This window comes from Aedes albopictus, chromosome 2, assembly GCF_035046485.1.
Source record: "Aedes albopictus strain Foshan chromosome 2, AalbF5, whole genome shotgun sequence".
NCBI lineage: Eukaryota > Metazoa > Arthropoda > Insecta > Diptera > Culicidae > Aedes > Aedes albopictus.
The window spans coordinates 58023922-58032372 of NC_085137.1; positions in this window are offsets into that span (position 1 = coordinate 58023922).

Here is an 8451-nt window from a genome sequence, read left to right on the forward strand (position 1 = left end):
TCGTATTAATGAAATTTAGTAAATTTTATGACCAACTTATCGCACGGCTTAATCGACAGCTGCGGATGCACAACGAGCAGTGCTTATGATGTATGGGAGATTGGGGCAAAGAAACCTGATCATTGAATGGTAGAAAAGTAGAACAACCTCAAAATAACTCCCAGGAAGTAACACGGAAGTTTTAACAGATAAGGTCGAGAGCCACTTTAGAGACCGAGGTAATGTGATTAAAAGGTGGACGACAAAATTCGACATACACCTGGAAGATACAAAGATCACAACAATGTCCTCGATGAGTGAAGTTTAGGATGCTATCTAGAATTTGAATGAGTGTAATCAGTTTTGTACCATTTGATTTCATTTCATTTGATTTTATTGGTCACAGGGTTGAATTAAAAGTTACAGAACTGATTACACTCATTCAAATAGAATAGTCTGCTTAGAGGGTTCTAAAACTCGGTACAATGTGCTATTCAGAAGCTAAACAATAATAAAGCACCTAGTAAAGATGATATTGCAGCTTAACTACCCTTAAAGGTTAGTCATTTTTTGCACCAGCCAAGTGTCCGGATGTGTGAACCGAAATTTAACTCAAGCTCTACGAACGTTGTGTGCTGTCATTAACTTAAAGCATAACCTATTTAATTTTTCCAAAATTTGAGGAAATCTCTTATGCAAAGATTATATTGGAAATTCTTCAAGGGATTGCTGCACACATTTCTCAAAGGATCATTCTGACATGGAATGCTTTAGGAATTCCTCCATATTTATTTTCAAAAATTCATTTAGCTATTCCACCAGAAGTTCTTCAAGAGATTCGTCTGAAAATGTGTTGAAGAGTTTCTTGAAGAAATCCTCCATTCATTACTCCAGTAGTAGCAATTCTAATATTGCCAAAACAATTTCTGTAAAAACAGTACTCAGTGGATTTCCATAAATCTACGTGGCAGAATTTTGTTCAACACATTTAAACTTGAAGATAAAAAAAAAATGGTAATGCCACTTTGGGGTTGAATTGATCAGCATACATTTGAACATCGGTTAGAAACGAAAATTGGCTTCTCCTCTTAGTTATGCTCTTCTGTACCCGAATAACGCGTTTAAACTCTTACATCTAGTAAATTTGATTGTTAAAATGCATTATGAAATTTTGAAATTTCCCCCTGATCGCCTGAAGGTAGGCAACTTCTTCTGAAATAAGTGGTTTCTGTCACAATTATTAACTATTTTTCGGAAAATGATTTTTTTAAACTATTTTATTTTCAGAATAGCTACATAACTTCACAATAAAGGTTCCACAAAAATGTTAAAACAGAACATTTACGGGAAGTGCTAGTTGCAATTGTTTGTCTACTGCCAATGATGAGAAACACATGCTTAAAAATAAGGCAACTGAATCCTTCTGGAATCCTTCTGGAAGAATCTCTGAAGAAACTTCTGAAGAGATATGAATGAATAAACGAATGAAATCTAATGAAAATTGACAGGAATATCTTCAGGAAAACATCAGGAGTTTCTTCAGAAATTCTTTCAGAAGGTTTCAGGGATGCCTCCTAGAGATACATTAGAAAATAATCCAGAAGATTATTCAGGGATTCCCATAGGAGGTCCTTCAAAGATTACTCTGAGAGTTCCTTCAGGTTCAGGAATTCCCACAGGAGTTTCTTTAGAAACTAGTCCAGGAGTTTCTTCAGAGATTCCTCTAGAATTCGAAGAAGGGATTTCTCTTGACATTCTGTAGGGATCGCACAAGGAGATCCTTCAGGGATCACTCCGGGCATTTCATCAAGGGTTCCTACAGGAATTCCTTCTACCGTCTATCCTGGAGTTTATTCAAGAATCCATCCCGAAATTTCTTCGGAGATTCCTCTTAGAATTACTTCAGGATTCCTAATGAAAATTTTTCAAAGATACTTTCAGGAGTTCTTACAAGGATTGCTCTAGCAGTTCCTTCGATGATCTCTCCAAGAGTTCGTTCAGAGATCTCCCTAATCGCTTCAGGAGGGATGCCTCCAGGTGTTCATTAGGAATTCCTTCAGTAGTTCCCTAAGCTATTTCAACAGAAGTTCGCTCAGGTATCCTTCCAGAAGGCCCTTTAGGGTTTTTTTTCAGGAGGATTCATAAATACCTCCTGGATATCCATCAAGAATTCTGAAAGAAGCAAGAAATTGGTCTAGGAGTTTCTGTACGAATTAATTCTTAACTTCCTTTCTTCAATTGTTACAGGAGTTCTTACAGAAATTAGCCCAGGAGTTCCATCAGAGATTCCTCCAGAAGTTTCAGATGTTTCTACAGAGATCCCTCCTGAATTTCTTTAGAAATTACTACACAAGTTACTTCAGAAATCTTTCCAGGGGTTACTTCAGAGAATCTAATATGAGTATCCAAGGATACAGGGATTCTCAGAGATTCAGGGATTCCCCCAGAAGTTCATTCAAAGATTTCTATCTAAGAGTTCCTTCTAAATAAAATTACTTCAGTTATCTTTAAGGGATTCCTCGTGAATTTCCTTTAGGGAATCTTCCAGTAGTTCTTCCATGGATCACTCCTGGGGTTCTTTCACATTGTAGATTGAGATTTTTCCAGGTAGACTCATGAATGCCTCCAGGAGTTACATCATAGATTTCTCCAGAAGCTTATTCAGTAATTCCGACAGGAGTTCCTTCAGGGAATTTTGTAGGAATTTCGTTAATAACTTCCTTAGGATTATAATCAGGCATATCTCCAGGATGTTCTTGAGGGATCCTCAATGGAATTTCTACAAGAATTCCTCCAGGAATTCTTGAGGAGTTACCTGCTGTAAATCTTTTCCCTACCCGGAAAAATTCCCTTTGAGACATTCCGCTGAAAATCCTTCAAGGATTCAACCTGGAAATCCTTTGGAGATTCCTACCGGAATTTCTTCGGGAGTTCCCCCTGAGATTCCTGCATGGATTCCTCCTGTAATTTCTTCATGGATTCCTCCTGGGATTCTTTCAAGAGATCCTCATGGATTTCCGACGGACATTCTTTCTGGACTTTCTTCAGGGAATCCTCCTGGAATTTCTTCGGAGATTCCTGCTAGAATTCTTGCGGAGATTTCTTTTGGAATTCCTTAGGGGATTCCTCCTAGAGTTTTTTTTTTTATTTTCCTGGAATTCTTTCGGATTTTGCTTCTGGTTGCTTCCTTGAACGAAGTTCGGCAGGATTCCCCGAATGAACTCCTGCCGAACTTCGTTCAAGGATTCCTCCTGAATTTTTTTTTTTTGAAGATTCCGCCTGATATTCCGTCGGGGAATCCTCCTGAAATTTCTACGGGAGCTCCTTTTGCAGATTTCCTTCGGAGTTTCCTCTTGGAGTTCCTGTTGTGATTCCTCTTCGTTTTTTTCTCGAAGGTTCCTCCTGGAATTCCTTCGGGGTTTCCTTCTTGAATTAATTCATTGATTTCTCCTTGAATACCTTCGGAAATTCTTGGAGCAAAATGTCTGAATGAAACCCCTGAAATAGAGGTTATTATTATGATTTATCAACAGCACTTCACACCAGTTGAAGCAAAAGGATTTCGAGAAAGTCTTTCTGAAAGATTCCTTGGGAAAATTGAAAGAGTTTCTTGAAAAATAAAAATCATTCAAATTTTGTTTCAAGAATTCCTTGTTAAATTACTCCAGAGATTGTTTTAGAAAAACTAGGGTTATCTTAAGAAACTTTTCAAATGATTGCTCCAGAATTAGTTTTCCATAAATTTCTCAGAATATTACTTTGAATTTTTTGGCATTTCTTCATGAATGCCATTAGAAAATCCTCCAGGGATTCTATTGGAAATATTATACGGATTCTTTCAGAAATGCCTCTAGCCAGACAGAAACAGGAAATCAGAAATTGAACATTCCTTCTGGAATTTCTCCAAAGTAGATACAAATCTTTCAAATATTTCTTCAAAAATTCCTCCGGTGATTCATTCTTATATGTTTTAGGGATTCCTCTATAGATTATTTCATTCCTCCGCTGTTTCGTTCCCATATTTTTGGGTATTCTTCTGAAAATTATTTGAGAAATGTATCGATCTAATACACTAGTTTATAACTTTTTTGATTTCGGTAAGCTGATGATCATATTTAATGTAAAATGATGCCTTGAATTCGAAAACGTGAAAGAAAAAAAAATGCGGAAGACTGATGATTTGAAATCGATTTTTGTTCTATTTTTAAGCGAATTTAACTCTTTCATATATGTGATTCTCCATAACCAATGCTCTAATTGAGCTGAAAATACTGAAACTCGCTTATATAGAAAATGTAGTTTAAAAAAGAATGTTCATATTTTTTCTTATTTTTTTCTTTTCAAGAAGAACAAATATCAATTTATCGATTTTTGCTTGAGCTAACCAAGCCAAGTGGAAATTACAACGTTTGATTGCTTTGACATTCATGCACACAACAGAAACACGTGTTTGATGAACAAATCAAGATTTGAAGTATGAAAAGAAATGCACGTGCTTCGGTGGCTCTGTAGCTTAGAGGAAAGAAGCGTTGTCTAGCGAATTTGGAGTCGTGGGTTCGATTCGAATATGCAATAATATTTGAGGGTTTACGATCGAATTTACAAGTTATAGAAGTAAATCTGACCGAAATGGCGTCAAAACGTTGTAACGTCACGGTACAATGTGTCATCAACAATTTTAGTCTTTGATAGAAAATCACACCTTTCTTTTTATTCTGTAAACTAGTTATATTTGGACGATCTTCCGTGGATTATTTTCAGAATTATTCTAAAGAGCTTTTTTTTTCGGAAAATTTTCCGTGATTTCCATCACACATTTCTCCACTGACTCAATATAAAAATAAATATTTAGTATTGTTCATTTTGTTCGGTGATTGCAATCACCAAACAAAATCAACAATCCCCAAATAAATAACTCAACGGTGACCAGAATTACCCTTAAGAATTAAAATAAAAATACTTACAAAAACTTGGCCATATGGTTTTGAGATGAGTTGCCGTGTGCAACCACGGTTCATACAAATTTGATTTTTTTTAATGAACGAAAGACCACGCGGGGGGGGGGGAGGATTCGGAATATCCCAAAAAATGACCACGTGGTTTTTGGACTGCCCCTTATCACTTGACCGAGCATAACTATATTAGGATGGGTGAGCATGAACACTGTTCGTACTCGTAGTGCTTCATAAAATCACTAGTTATTTTGGTAGAGCTTATGTTCCTCACTAAAGGGAGTTCTTGGACACTCTTAGGCAGTGCAAGGCCATACCACTATTAAACTCAAACTCGTCTTCATCACTCTTAAACTCTTCTCCTCCCATTTCCCGTAAATCCTACATAAACCACACCTTGAGTCCCCCAACTGCTCACAAAACAATTAAATTAGATTTAGGTAATGTTACTTTAATGATCCTACCATAACTAAGCCAGATTTTCGAGTTCCGTTTAGAGGACATCATCAGGACAAAAAAGTTTTGAAATTGAAAAAAAAAATGAAAAAAATAAACAAAAAAGGAAACAACAAAACAGAAGATTTCCAACAGCATTTGATGTTGCTCTTGATTCAACTTCCAATCCTCTGCAATTTCACACGTATTGTTTTCTTGACCCAGAAACAAGCTACTGTAGCCACCCCATAATATTCTCCTCAAAAAACATGAATAACACGCAATGCTAAATCCACCGGCTATCTTGTTCTCAGACAGCTCGCCAATTACCGGCGATCGAAAAATCCACTTGTTCATCGTTATAATCCTATACTGAAAACCACAACCGAAGCTCAATCTCAGGGTCACTGGTGGACGTGGCCAGTCAGGATAGTCCTCCTTCATCTCCCCCTTTTCCTCGTAATCTTAAATCAAGCCGAAAGCTACAAAAAAAAAACAGAATCGCGCAAAAGCAGTGCAGTTGAAATTCAAGAACCTAAACCGTAGCAAACTCGATCCTTTCCTGTTGCGTCCTCCCATCCTACTATGCGACCGGGCCCCTGCACAAGTGATGTCGGCAACCCAACACAAATCGGGACTGGTCGTGTCGGTCAGTCGCTGAAGATTATGGTATTATACACCTGTCGTTATTACCTTGAATGCCTTGCTGCTCTCGCAACTCACAGATCCCCGTTCTCCTCTGGGATGCAGCAACTCCACTCTACCCGATCCGACGTCCTAGCCCGAGTAGGAAACAATACTTGAAACTGAGTTGGCATTTCGAAACTGACTGAATTCTCAAAGTTGCAATCTAGAGATATAACAGAGCTTTCATTTTATCTATAAATATTCTAATTTAATTTAAATCAGAATACTGTTATGTGACGTGGAAAGTCAATTAAGAATTCTAGAGGATGGTATTGTTTTGGGAGACAAAATTTTGATGCAGTCCTGGTACACCTTCGCACTCAGGAAAGCCAGTGCGATTTCGAATTAACGAAGAATGAAAAGTGCATCCACATTCCGACACGATGCACTGACCACATCGTCTTCGTCGCCGCAATCCAAAACTGGTCGAAAGCGAAAAAAAACGAATCCAAACACGGAGAACGAATCAGAGCCATCCCTCTACCTTAGCCAACGATCGACGACCAGATAAATTTATCCGCATTATAATGAGGATTTGGGTCGCGAAGTTCCCGCCTGATACGAAGTCCATGGGAAAGAACAGCAGAGCAAATGATGCCGCTTCGAGGCGCTGTCGGATACTCGTGAAATCACGGCGGAACAGCCAAGAACCAAGAACCTTAAGAGAGTCCTGTGCGGTGAACTTGCTCCAGTATGAGCTTTACAGGTGATATTTGCTTCGCATAAACGCTTTCCGAAGGCCGGAAGGCATTGTTTCAGAAGATGGAAGATTCCTTTTTGCTTTTGCGAGGGGAAAAATGTAGATGAATCATAAATAGTTTGTTGGTTCTGTACTACATTTTGTTAACAAACAACTTCTTTGAAAAATAAATCTTGCTATTCCACGTGCTTCCTGCTTTTCTTTATAATGTAATATGCCATTCAGCTTAAAAACGAACGGAACTTTTGAATACGTGTTGTAGTATTCTTTTGAAGCTCTGTGGAAAATTCTAAAAAAAAATGCTTGAATGAACTGGAAGATTTTCCGAGCCTTCCAAATAAACGAATAAGTAAAAACTGGAAGATTTTACGGAAAAAAAATCCTTCAGAAAAATTCTCAGAGCATTTTTCAGGCATTCTTAAACGAATTCTCAGAAGAGCTTCACTTCCGAGAGAATTCCCGGTGGATTCAATGGAAATATTCGTAGAGCAACTTTCGAAGATAACTCTATAGGAACGTTTGAAACAAAAATATGTAGGAGTTTTTAGATAAATTAAAATAAGGAAAAAAACACTTCCGGAAGAATTCTCGAAGGAACTTTTGGGAAATTCGACAAGAATTTCCAGACGATTTTGTGCAAAAGCTCCAGGAGCAATTTCAAAATAATTAGTGAAAGAATTCCTCAGGAAACTTCAAGAAGAATTTCTAAAGAATGTTCTGGAAGGATTTTTGAAGGACATCTAGAAGAATTTTCAGAAGATTTTCTGGTGTGAGTCCCGAACAAACGTCCAGAAGAACCTCCAGAGCAACTTCTGGAAGAACCTCCGGGTGAACTTATGCAAGGATTCTCGGATCAATTTGTGGAAAATTTCCGGATTGACAGAACTCCTTGGAAAACTTCCAAAATAATTACAGGTAGAGTTTCCAGAAGAATGCTTGACAAGCCCGTACCCAGGGGAGGGGTACCCCTCTTGATCGAAGTTCCATGTGCTAGGCGCCCCTCCGCTCCGTTTTTTTTTTTTCTGTACACGGGTATAATTTCTTAAGTATTTTTTTCAATATATTCCCGGAGGTAGCAGCACCTTGTGCAGTTTCTTGAGTAATTTTTGAAATAATTCTCAGAGAAACTTGCGCAAAAAATCCGAGTGGAACTTCTAGATGAATTTTCGAAAGAGCTTCTGGGAGAGATTACCGAGGAACTTCTTGAAGAACTTCCAAAGTAACTTCTAGAAGAATCCCATGATGCACATCTGAAAATGTTCCAGAATCAACTTTACAAAACTGGAAACTTCCTCAAGAATTCTCAGAGGAACTTGCAGTTGAATTCTCTGTATTACTCTCAGAAGAATTCCTAAATAGAGACAGATAAATCTCACAAGAATAGCGTAGGAACTTGTGGAGGAATCCGCGTACGATTTCCTAGAGACATTCCTAGAGTAAATCTTGGAGAAACTTCAAGAAGAATGCCTGGACGGACTTCTTCAAGAAAGAGTTTCTTGTGGAGCTTCTAGAGAAGTTCTCAGTGAACCTTCTTGACTCTAGGCAAATCCCCAGTGAAAGCATAAAGGAATTCTTGAAGGCACTCCTTGAAGAATTGAGGAACTCTTGAAGAATTTTCAGGCGGAACTCTTAGACAAATTGCCGGAAGATCTTCTTGTGGAACTTTCGGTGGAACTCCTGGAAGAGTTCTTAGTAGAA